We start from the raw sequence: 12,661 nt of genomic DNA on the forward strand, positions 1-12,661 counted from the left end.
TTTTATTTCCTTTTTAAAGGCATACAGTATGCGTGAGAATTATTGCTCTTATAAATAGAATACTCAGATTACTGGGTGGGCATGCTAGGTTCATTTTGATTTATATTTTTTGTATGTCAGACAATGACTTTAAATGCAAACAATATGCTGTATGTGTTGTCAACTGGTTCTTATTAATAAAACTAATCCTAGTATTAAGAACAAAAATGACACCTCTTTTCCCCATCAGAAGAAAACCTACGTATCCAAGCTTTCTGGACCTATTGTATTCATAATGGAATGCCCTAGGAGTAAATTATTTTAAGCAATGAGCTTATTATATTAAGCTTACTATTATAAAGTAGTTTATAAAACCATACCCAAATATATGAAAAAAATAAAACAAATGGAATCAATATGAGTGATGCAGATTGTAAAATCAACACAGTACACTTTTTCGTGAGGATGAAACTGAACTGTAAGTTAAAAGCAAGTGAGGAGGTGTATGTTTAATGGCAAACGGCATGTAGCAAATAAATGTTAAAGATGTTTATAAAAATTGTTAATCTAGAATATTTATTGGTCAAGAGTTGTCCATTATATCTTCTTAAGGTGTTATCCAGTGTTCTTCTGGTTGCTGTTTATATTCCTCTTCAAGCCAGCATGAGCAATGCGTGAACAATTTGCACAAATATATTACAGAATGTTACAGAGTGTTTACACCCATTTATTGTTGCTGGGGAGTTCAACAAAGCAAACTTAATGTTTACTGTACATATCCCCACCATGGCTACTGTGTCCCCTCTCTCCAGCAGCCTGATCACCTAGCAGTACTTCAACAGCCAGTTTACAAGCAGAGATTGAAATGCAAGGAAGAGTGGTACAGTGATGGCCTGAAGAAGCACAGGATAAACAACAGGACTGCTTTGGTTGTGTAAGCTAGGACATGTTTAGAGACTCCTCATCAGACCTGGATGAGTATGCAGACATCGCAATATCAAAGTATGTGTGGATGACTTTGTGCATATGTAAACAATCCTAATTTTTCCTAATAAAAAGCTGTGGATTAGAGCTAACATTAGGAATCTAATGAAGGAACACAACAATGCATTTTGAAACAGTTCTATAGAAGCATACAAGAAATGAAGAAACTGATTTAGAAAAAACGTCAAAAGATCAGAATATGCGTAAACTAGAGGCAGAATTTAGCAGGGGTAACAATTTTAGCAGAGATTGTTATGGAGCAAAACATAAAACCTAATCTAATTTCATCTTTAATTTCCCTTCTAAACCAACATATCGCTTTGTATGCCTGTTTTGACTGTGACAACAAATAACTCACCATTTGATTGCCGCATGAATTATATTTTTTTGTTTCAGTACATGAGGTAAAGATAATTTTGAAAAAAAAAAAAAAAAACTAAATGTTCACAAAGCATCCGGTCTGGGTGGAATTTCAAGGTGTGTTTTAAAAATCTGTAGCAACTAATTAGTTGATGTCTTCTGTGATATCTTTTATATTTAACTGCGGGTATCTTTTGCCCCTGCCTGCTTCAAAAGGAAAACAATTCTCCCACAGAAAACAAAAGTGAACTATCTGAATGACTACAGACTCAGTGGCGCTCATTCCAATCATGAGGAAGTGCTTTAAGAGACTGATGCTGGGATACATTAAAGAGAATATTCAAGACAGTCAGGATCACTTTCAGGTTGCGTATTGTCTCAGCTGCTTCACGTCATATAAACCTGGCACGTCTGGATAATAGCAACTTATGTCAGAGTACTGTATTGGACTTCCTAACCAAAAGACCTTAGCATGTGTGTATTGTCAGCATCATATGCTCTACACTGACCTTCAACACAGATGGCACAGAATATTACAGTCACCGAGGTGCCTTCTATTTAGGATGTAAAGAACACTTGTTGCCATAGAAAGGGAAAGAGTATAATTTACAACCGCAGCTACCACAGCACAGTTCCTTTTCCTCTTGGCTTCTATCTGACAAATAGTACAGGACCAAATATATATATATATATACTGTATATATATATATATATATATATATATATATATATATATATATATATATATATATATATATATATATAAAAAAACAAGTCTAAAAGTGCAATGATTTTATGTGATGTTTTTATGTGACGTTTTTAAATCGGGCTTATTTTAAAACCTACATATAGTATATATGTTTGGTATCATTCTTTTCAAGATGTATGGAACTTTAATGTGATGTTAGATTTTAAAATTCCTATTCCGTTTTTAAATTATAAACTCACATCCTGCAAGACAAGATTTTGTGCCAACAGATTTAACCACACCCGGGACCAGAAATAAAAGACAAAGAGCAGATGACAAAGACAGCTGCTGTACAGGCTTTTAAATGTTCAAAGCACTGTGCAAGATGTACATCAAACAGCAGTGGTGGCAGTGGCACAGGTGGCAGCAGCAGCAAGCCAGCAGCTGATCGAGACAAAGTGGAGGCAAAAAAAAAACTGTATTTGTTTCCCATTGTATTACCATTTAAGAAGGGGTTTCGGAGGAGCAATCACGTCTCCTTGGAGTGCGTTCAGCCCCCCTCTTCACAACACGAGCGGCAGAGACGCAAAGAGGCTGATGCATAGCACAGGCAAGAGGGGTTGGCGAGCGAAGCAAGAATGGGGTAAGCCCCCTAGTATATATAGATATATTTATATATAGTCATGGCCAAAAGTTTTGAGAATGACACAAATATTGATTTTCACAAAGTTTGCTGCCTCAGTTTTTATGTTGGCAATTTGCATATACAGATTGTTATGAAGAGTGAACAGATGAATTACAATTAATTACAAAATCTCTCTTTGCAATGAAAATGAACTTAATCCCAAAAAACCCATTTCCACTGCTGTTGTGAAGAAGGCTTCAGGGTGCCCAAGAAACTCCAGCAAGTGCCAGGACCGTCTCCTAAAGTTGATTCAGCTGTGGGATCGGGACACCACCAGTGCAGAGCTTGCACAGGAATGGCAGCAGGCAGGTGTGAGTGCATCTGTACACTCAGTGAGGCAAAGACTTTTGGAGGATGGCCTGGTGTCAAGAAAGGCAGCAAAGAAAAACATCAGGGACAGACTGATATTCTGCAAATGTGCAGGGATTGGACTACTGAGGACTGGGGTAAAGTCATTTTGTACGATGAATCCCCTTTCCGATTGTTTAGGGCATCCGGAAAAAAGATTGTCCAGAGAAGAAAAGGTGAGTGCTACCATCAGTCCTATGTCATGCCAACAGTAAAGCATCCTGAGACTATTCATGTGTGCGGTTGCTTCTCAGTCAAGGGAGTGGGCTCACTTACAATCTTGACTAAGAATACAGCCATGAATAAAGAATGGTACCAAAACATCCTCCGAGAGCAACTTCTCCCAAACATCCAAGAACAGTTTGGTGACAAATAATGCCTTTTCCAGCATATCATAAGACAAAAGTGATAACTAAGTGGCTCAGAGAACAAAACATCGAAACTTTGGGTCCATGGCCAGGAAACTCCCCAGACCTTAATCCCATTGAGGACTTGTGATCAATCCTCAAGAGGTGTTAGACAAACAAAAACCCACAAATGCTGACAAACTTCAAGCATTGATTATACAAGAATGGGTTGCCATCAGTCAGTATTTGGCCCAGAAGTTGATTAGCAGCATGCCAGGGCAAATTGCAGAGGTCTTGAAAAAGAAGGGCCAACACTGCAAATATTGACTCTTTGCATAAACTTAATGTAATTATCAATAAAAGCCTTTGAAACTTATGAAATGCTTGTAATTATACTTCAGTATACCATAGAAACATTTGACAAAAAGATCTAAAAACACTGAAGCAGCAAACTTTGTGAAAACCAATACTTGTGTCATTCTCAAAACTTTTGTCCACGACTGTAATTACAGTATATATATATATATATATATACAGTATATATATACAGTAATCCCTCCTCCATCGCGGGGGTTGCGTTCCAGAGCCACCCGCGAAATAGGAAAATCCGCAAAGTAGAAACCATATGTTTATATGGTTATTTTTATATTGTCATGCTTGGGTCACAGATTTGCGCAGAAACACAGGAGGTTGTAGAGAGACAGGAACGTTATTCAAACACTGCAAACAAACATTTGTCTCTTTTTCAAAAGTTTAAACTGTGCTCCATGACAAGACAGAGATGACAGTTCTGTCTCACAATTAAAAGAATGCAAACATATCTTCCTTTTCAAAGGAGTGCAAAGCAAGCAGTCAAAAAAAAAATCAATAGGGCTTTTTGGCTTTTAAGTATGCGAAGCACCGCCGGTACAAAGCTGTTGAAGGCGGCAGCTCACACCCCCTCTGTCAGGAGCAGGAAGAGAGAGAGAGAGAGCGAGAGAGAGAGAGCCACAGAAAAACAAAGTCAAAAATCAATACGTGCCCTTTGAGCTTTTAAGTATGCGAAGCACCGTGCAGCATGTCCTACAGGAAGCAGCTGCACACAGCCCCCCTGCTCACACCCCCCTACGTCAGCGCAAGAGAGAGAGAGAGAGAGAGAGAAAGTAAGTTGGGTAGCTTCTCAGCCATCTGCCAATAGCGTCCCTTGCATGAAATCAACTGGGCAAACCAACTGAGGAAGCATGTACCAGAAATTAAAAGACCCATTGTCCGCAGAAACCCGCGAATCAGCGAAAAATCCGCGATATATATTTAAATAAGCTTACATATAAAATCCGCGATGGAGTGAAGCCGCGAAAGGCGAAGCGCGATATAGCGAGGGATCACTGTATGCCGATATATACCTGTTTCAAGTATGTCCCTTAGTTTATAAGAATAGGACATTCCCTTTTGCTCAAGGTTGATGCACTATATGTGCAATATTTTAATAAGCAGAAATGTGTTTTATGAAAAGAACATCATTATGTCTACTTTAGTCTGATTTAGCAGAAACAAACATCACCACATAGACACCTTTTTTAGAGTTTATATTAAAATAATACTGAGAAAACATTCTCTTATTAACTGACATCTGAAGTCCTTCTTGGTTAAAATACATTCAGCCTGAAATAAGAAAAGTAAACAGTGGGAAAAAGATCCCTCTAGATTATGCTCTACAACATCTCAAAGGAACATGTCCCTATAGACTTATAAATGAGGAAAAACACTTCCAGTTTGTCTTCACCCCATGGCATACAGCCAGATGTAAGACACACTTGAAATGAAAGTTAAGCTACTGATTATTTTTTATTATTATTTTTTCACCCATAGTAGTAAATCTACTGTGCATACAAACCTGTATGAACTAAAACATAATTATAATACATAATTGCTTCTCATTCTTTTATTTGTTTTTGCACATAGTCATAAATGCTTATACTGTACATGGAATTTGAATTAAAGAAGATAATTAAAAAAACAAAGCATTTAATATTTACTTTTTTAATAAAAAAAATCATCTTTAGATGTTTACACTTTTTGCTGAGATCAACACATAGAGATCATAAAGGATTTTTTCATTAAGAATGCTGTTATTTTTAATGAAAATGATAATTTATTTTTTTTTTAAATCTAAGAAATGCAGAAGCAATTCTGAAGGAGTGTTTGTTTTTTGATGAGTACATAATGGGTCAGTAAATTTGAACACCCCAGCTCTCCTTTGATGATTCCAATAGATTTTTTTCAATGCTCATAAAAGGGCAATTTGATTGTTCTTCCTTGTCCTCTTGTTTCCTATATCAGCAGAAATCTGAAATAATATCTTTAGTTTTGTGCATGGATGGCATTGTGGCACAGTGATTGGCTGTGATACCTCACAGCTTTAGAGAACTGGGTTTAATAAATTAATCTGCATGTTCACCCTGTTGTCATTGTATTTTCATCTTGTTACACCAGTTTCCTTCTGAGTCCCAATGGTGACATGCTTACTTTAACTCCGTTAAAGTGTGTGTGTTAATATGTGTGTATTTTAATGGTTGCACGACTTGGTGGATTAGTGTTTTGTAGACGACTGTGTCCTACCTTGAGCTAAATGCTGAGAGATTCTTGCTTCCCGCAACTCTGTGATGCAAAAGGCAAATTCAGAGAATGGAAAGGAGTTTTGCAGTTATTAGAGAGTTTCTATGTTTTTTTGTTTGTCTTTATTTTAATGAAGGAAGAGAACACTTCAAGGTACTAGATGTTCAGGAAAAACTTTTTTAGTTGTTGCTCTTATCATAACTTACTTTCTAATGTGTTTGCTGTATACATTTCCTGTAAGTCTTACGGTTTCATGTTCTAATTTTTGTGCTGCTGTTGTTTTCAGCTGGTTGTATTATAAGGACGGAGAGGGCACTTTAGAAAAATTTCTAGTATTTCCTATAGCAAATATCATAACTATTCCTCTATCAAAGCTTTGGGCTATTTATAAATTCTCTAGAGAGTTAAGAAAAGGGCTGTCATGTACGGACAATAAGCAAAATCAGCAGGCATTGCGAAAAACCGTTAAGAGGAGGCTTGCCATATTGAATTCCTACTGCGTTGGCTGCCCTGCAGAGGGCTGACACCTTACTGTGGCCTTTCCAACAACCGTTTGTAATTTTCTGTCCAGCTCCTTTTAATGCCCTGCACAACAATTTAATGGCTGGTGCTTTTCATGAGATTCATTTACAAAATGAAGTTGTTCAGTAGGCCATGAAAATAAAGCATAATTCAGATATGTGCTCTTCATACAAAAGGACATCATGCACAAGCATTAACTTATATTTCTACTGTTTAATTCCAGGAAATATAGACACGTACGAGACTAGTAATCAAACTAATAAATAAAGTACTGTGCCAAGTAATTTAAGAGAAACAAAAAATGATCAATTTGGTTAAAAGTCCAGCAGCAAAGAAATACATTTTACTTGTGACAAAAGTATTAAATGAATATAAAAACATAATAAAATAATTTTTGGAAATAGGCTGTTCTATAAATATTCTATCCTAGATATATATATATATATATATATATATATATATATATATATATATAGTGACAGACGGTCTGGCCCTTACCCGGCCAGGACACCTTGATTATGGCAGAACCTCGGGAGAGAGTACTTCCAGGACAGTTTCTCCCATGGACTGACAGAGGGCAGCCCCCTTGGTTTCCAGCTGGGCCACGGGTCATGAGCATAGAAGCTCAACACTGTTGGGGCCCCTGGCGACTGCCAGGGGTCGAATGGACATTTGCGGAGCCCTATTTGGCGGCACTTCTGCTACACCTGGAAGAGCTGCTGGAAGAAGCTTGTTGGGGACCTGGAGTCTTTCCAGGTATTCTATAAAAAAGGACCCATCACCAACATTTAATGGCCAGAGTCAGGAGGAAGAGGATAAAGCCTATGTGGAGGACTAAAGGAGGCGGCCTGTGCTTGTGCTATGAAAAGCTGTTATAAATAAACTGTGTGCTGTGTGGCAATTAATATCCTGCCTGTCTGTGTCAGTGTTTGGGCAGCTGTACGCGCCCCTGGGCCTTACAATATATATATTGTAAGAAGAAACACCATAAGACATTGCAAAGGTTTGGGGCAGCCACCCGTATAATTTTTCCCAGCTGCAAAACTGTTGCAAAATCATAGACATGTTGACACAATCGAGTCCAAAACAGAACTGATTCATTATACACAAGATGGCAGCTTTAAAGGCCAGTAGAGGAAGTGATGTCATCAGGATTGGAACTGGAAGTGACATCGTTGGCTGCAAAAGATCGAGAGGGAGAATTAGTGCACTTCGCCACCCCCTGGTCCGGTGTGGAATTACATGTACTCAAGCCCTTAAGTTGTCTCCTATATATACTGTATAAATATGTATATATATATATATATATATATATATATATATATATATATTATATATATATATATATATATATATAAAATTTGGTTATATCTATATAATTTATATAATTTATGTAGATCTATCTATCTATCTATCTATCTATCTATCTATCTATCTATCTATCTATCTATCTATCTATCTATCTAAAAAGTAATTACCCACCTTTGAAGTTTTCACAATCTAGTGTTATGCGTCATTGATTCACAATAGATATAATTTGCCTTTTTTGAAAATGATCATCAGAAAAAGGTTCTTTAATGTCAAAGTAAAATCATATCTCTGCAAAGTCATCTAAATTAATTACAAATCCAAAACACAAAATAATTGAGTGCATACGTTCTCACCCCTTTAATATGACCCACCTCAACCATTACTGGTTGGTAATTAAGTAAAGATTGCCTGTGTGTACTCAAGGAGTTTCAGTTGATTGTTGTATAAAAGCAACTTATCTATAAGGTACAACTTGTGGTGAGTCAGTATGGTGGCCTTACCTACACAATGAAGACAAAGCAACACTCTAAGCATCTCAGTGAAAAGGTGATTGAAAAGAACAAGTCAAGGGATGGAGACAAGAACATTTCCAAATCACTGACTATCCCCTGGAGTCCAGTTAAATCAATCATTTACAAATGGAAAGAGTATGGCACACCTCTCAATCTGACAAGCAGGCTGCCAACAAAAACTGAGTGATTGTACAAGAAGAAGACTGTTGAGGGAGGCTACCAAGATACTTACGAGAACTCTGAAGGAGTTTCAAGCTACAGTAACTGAGTTTGGAGAGTGGTAAAGAAAGCCACTGTTTATATATATATATATATATACACATATATATACAGTATATATATAGTTTGTTGGCCATCATACTGTTATATGTTTGAACACTTCACACTATCGAAGGCATTATCCAAAGCACACCATCTCAATATTATGGTGGCAGCATCATGATGTGAAGATGCTTCTCTGCAGCAAGATCGAATGGCTTGTGAGGGTAGAGGGTAAGATGAATCCAGCAAAATACAGGGAAACCTGATGTAGTCTGCAACAAACTTATATCTTAGGAGATCTGTTTTCCAGCAAGACAAGAACTCCACACATAAAGCCACAGCTATACAGGAATGGCTTAAAACACATTAATGTCCTGGAGTTTCTGAGTCACAGTCCAGATCTCAATCCAATTCAGAATTTGTGGTTGGACTTGAAAAAGATTGTTCAGTCATTGTGGTGGGCTGGCGCCCTGCCTGGGGTTTGTTTCCTGCCTTGCGCCCTTGTTAGCTGGATTGGCTCCAGCAGACCCCCATGACCCTGTAGTAAGGATATAGTGTGTTGGATAATGGATGGATGGATGGATGGATGTTCAGTCATGATCCTCATGCAACATGTCAATGCTTGAGCAGTTCTGCAAAGCAGAATGGGGAACAACTACAGTGTCCAGATGTTCAAAGTTGATTTAGAGACCTGCACACACGAGCTCAAGGCCGTCAAAGGAGCATCTACTAAATACTAACTTGAAGGAGTAAATAGTTATGCAATCATTTAATTTGTGTTTTAAATTTTGTAAATAAGTTACACCACTTTGCAGAGCTCTGTTTTCACTGCCCTTAAAAAGTCCTTTTTATCAATTTTAAAAAGTCAAATTAAATCCACTCTGATTCAATGTTGTATAAAAATAAAATGTAAAATGTTTCAAGGCGGTGAATACTTTTTATAGTCATTGCATCTATCATTGTAAAATGAGATTTAGAATTGGACACATGCGTGTTTGGAGATTATGGAAGACTCAAAGGACTGCAGAAGCCGTACTGTAAGCATATGATTTCTTTTTGTTTCTCCTTTTACAGGCACAGATTTTTAGGAACAGTTTTGTAAACATGTCCAATCATTCAGTGTTCTTGCTTTTAATTTTCTTTAATCTTCACTTCCCAAATGCTGACACTTGCTGAGGTACTGAGCAAACAGCATTAAGCTTTTCAAAGAATATGAAAATTGTTCTGTCACTAGTACAATGATTGCCAAATTTCTGAGACAAGTTCAATACATTTCAGAACTTTCAAGCTTGGAGTCTATCATGGCAGAAGCAGGGACAAGGAAGCAGCCAGCCCTGGATAGGTTGTGTCAGCCCATCACCGGGCACACTCAGGCACAGATCCATAACATACCCACTCAGCCAATCGAGACTTGACAACTAGCCAAACAAGCATGTCATTTGGTTTAGGGAGGAAAAGTATCCAGGAAAAACTAATGCAGACAGTGAGAGAATATGCAAACTCCACACGGAACTATACAGTGTAAGGCAGCACTAATTTAAATTTGGAAGCAGATCAGAAATCTCAATGATGTATTTACTATATTTACTCACTATAGTGACATATATTTTCTTTATGTCTGTCTCTCTCTTTCTGTCTCTCATGTACCGTATACCAAAAGGAAAGAATTTCACTGTATTCTCTAAACATTGCCCATATTACTTACGCTGTAACTATTACAACTATTATTTAAGTATTTATACATTATCAGTATTGTATTCGTTGAAAATATATGCATGTACTGTATATTACAAAAGGAAACAAGAACACATCTCTCTCTCATAAAACAGAAACTAGTATAGAAGGGATCAATCAATGCATTATTGGTTAGTATCATTGGTTTGTTATCTTTGTTTCTTCATGCCCTGGACTATATACCCATGAAGTAAATTAAAGTCTAGGGTACCAAAGACTTTTAGACAGACAGACAGACAGACAGACACAGATAGATAGATAGATAGATAGATAGATAGATAGATAGATAGATAGATAGATAGATAGATAGATAGATAGATAGATAGATAGATAGATAGATAGATAGATAGATAGGATGCAAGATCTGATCCATCATCTGATGAGAGGTCAACCGTGTGCCATTGAGACTGAAAGGGAGCCTTGTAAATTCCAACAGCATGTCCAGAGTGGCTGGAATCCACTAAGGGCACTTGCCAATAACCCTTCGTGAGATCTACAGTGGAAATATACGAGGTCCGCCCAAGCTTTTCCAACAAGTCATCTACACACAGCATAAGGTATGCGTCATCTTAGAAATTTTAGTCAACCTCCTAAAATCAATACAAAACCCAACAGAACCGTCGGGTTTTGAGACAAGCACAATTGTGCTTCACCATTCACTTTTGCTTTCAAAAATTACGCTCATCTTGAACATCTGTTGAATCTCCTCATGTATCACCTTCCTTGTTGTCTCCAGAAGGCGATACAGGGGCATATGTACAGTTACACCGGGAGCAGTCATAATCTTGTGTTCCGCAATTTCTGTTCGCCCAGCATTAAGCATTCACATAAGCATTAAGAAATCACCCGATACAGGAAATCATTCTTAATTAAAAAATGTAGTGTTTTAAAGTTTGGGTCCTCCCTCTCCAGATAGTAATAGTCATTTATGATGTGGGCATGTCTGAATGCAAAGTCCAAGTTGTTATTGGTACACTGTAGGCGAGCAAACCCTGTCTGAATGTCAGTCTCTGCTTCCTCAGTCTCTACTTCCTCAGTGCTCAATGCAGCAACGTGCTTAACACCCGCTGCTATTTCGTTGGGGTCCGTAGCAGGTGTGTGGTCTGGGGTGGTTGTTTGTGCGAGTGACGGTGTGATAAAGTTCACCAGGTGCCCTGGCCCCTCGCTTGAGGATTTGTCCCCAACCTCTCTGGACAACTCCAATTAAATTTCAAACCCAGGTCCTTGACTGATGTTGTCATTGACAAGCCCCTTTTTATCCACTGCCAAGTTAGGTGCTCTGCTGGTGGCCAATACCGGAGGGAAGAGGGCATTCCTCTTTCCAATTAAAAGAGGCCAGGGTGAAGTGTCTGATATTGCAGTCCAAACCTTCCCTTTAAATTTCAAAGGGAGTAATATAGTCTCGTATATTTTAATGTCCCCATGGACGCAGCAAATGTTTACCTGATCTGTGGTTGATTAAGGGGTTTGCCGGAGTAAGTCACGGTGTACTACGCAGAGGTCACTACCAGAGTCCAACAGCGCTGGGAATTCATGTCTGGCCACCATAACAGATACCTTAAAATTGTCCTCCTTTAACATCCTGGGGGAAACTTGTAAGCCGCATACCTGGGCCAGACCAATGGCCATTGTCTGTGCAGGTGGGAGGTGGCACTCCTGAGCTAGATGTCCCAGTTGATCACAGCAAAAGCAGCTGCGTTCATTCCGCACTATGGTGGTCCTGAAATGGTGTCTTTCACCTGTGGTAGCGGCGACCTGAGGAGGCTGTGCTGGTTGGATCAAAGTTTTGGCCAAGCCCGGGTAGCCTCTTTATTTCCAGGTGGCTTTGGCGCCCTCCAGTTTGCAGGTCAGATCTAGCAGCAGATGTCATTCCTAAATATCTCATCACAAAGATCCTTGTTTTTGTAGGAGAGAATGTCGCCAATAGCAAGCTTCTCCACCATACCTCAGAAATCAGCCCACTAAGTCTTGGGCCTGTCCTTATATAGGGCAATCTGGATCTATGTGCCACATATAACATTGATACCCCTTGGCCAGTGGGTTCATAGCCGAGTGAAGGTGGATCTGTTGTTTCAGGAAATCATAATCATCAATTCTCTAGGGAGGGAGATTCCACATGACTTGGATGGCTTCTCCGGTCAAAAATAGAGCCACAATAGCTTTCCAGGCTCCCCTGTCCCAGCGCATTAATGTTGTAGTGCGTTCAAAGCAGAATAGGAAGCACTCTGGGTTGTCCAGGGGAGCCATTTTTGCCAGCACATCTCTGGCATGGGCTAGGGCAGGAGCAGCCGCAGGGACCTCGTCTCGATCCGGGGGTAGCAGAATATAATGGGGA

This window comes from Erpetoichthys calabaricus, chromosome 9, assembly GCF_900747795.2.
Source record: "Erpetoichthys calabaricus chromosome 9, fErpCal1.3, whole genome shotgun sequence".
In the NCBI taxonomy this organism is placed as follows: domain Eukaryota; kingdom Metazoa; phylum Chordata; class Cladistia; order Polypteriformes; family Polypteridae; genus Erpetoichthys; species Erpetoichthys calabaricus.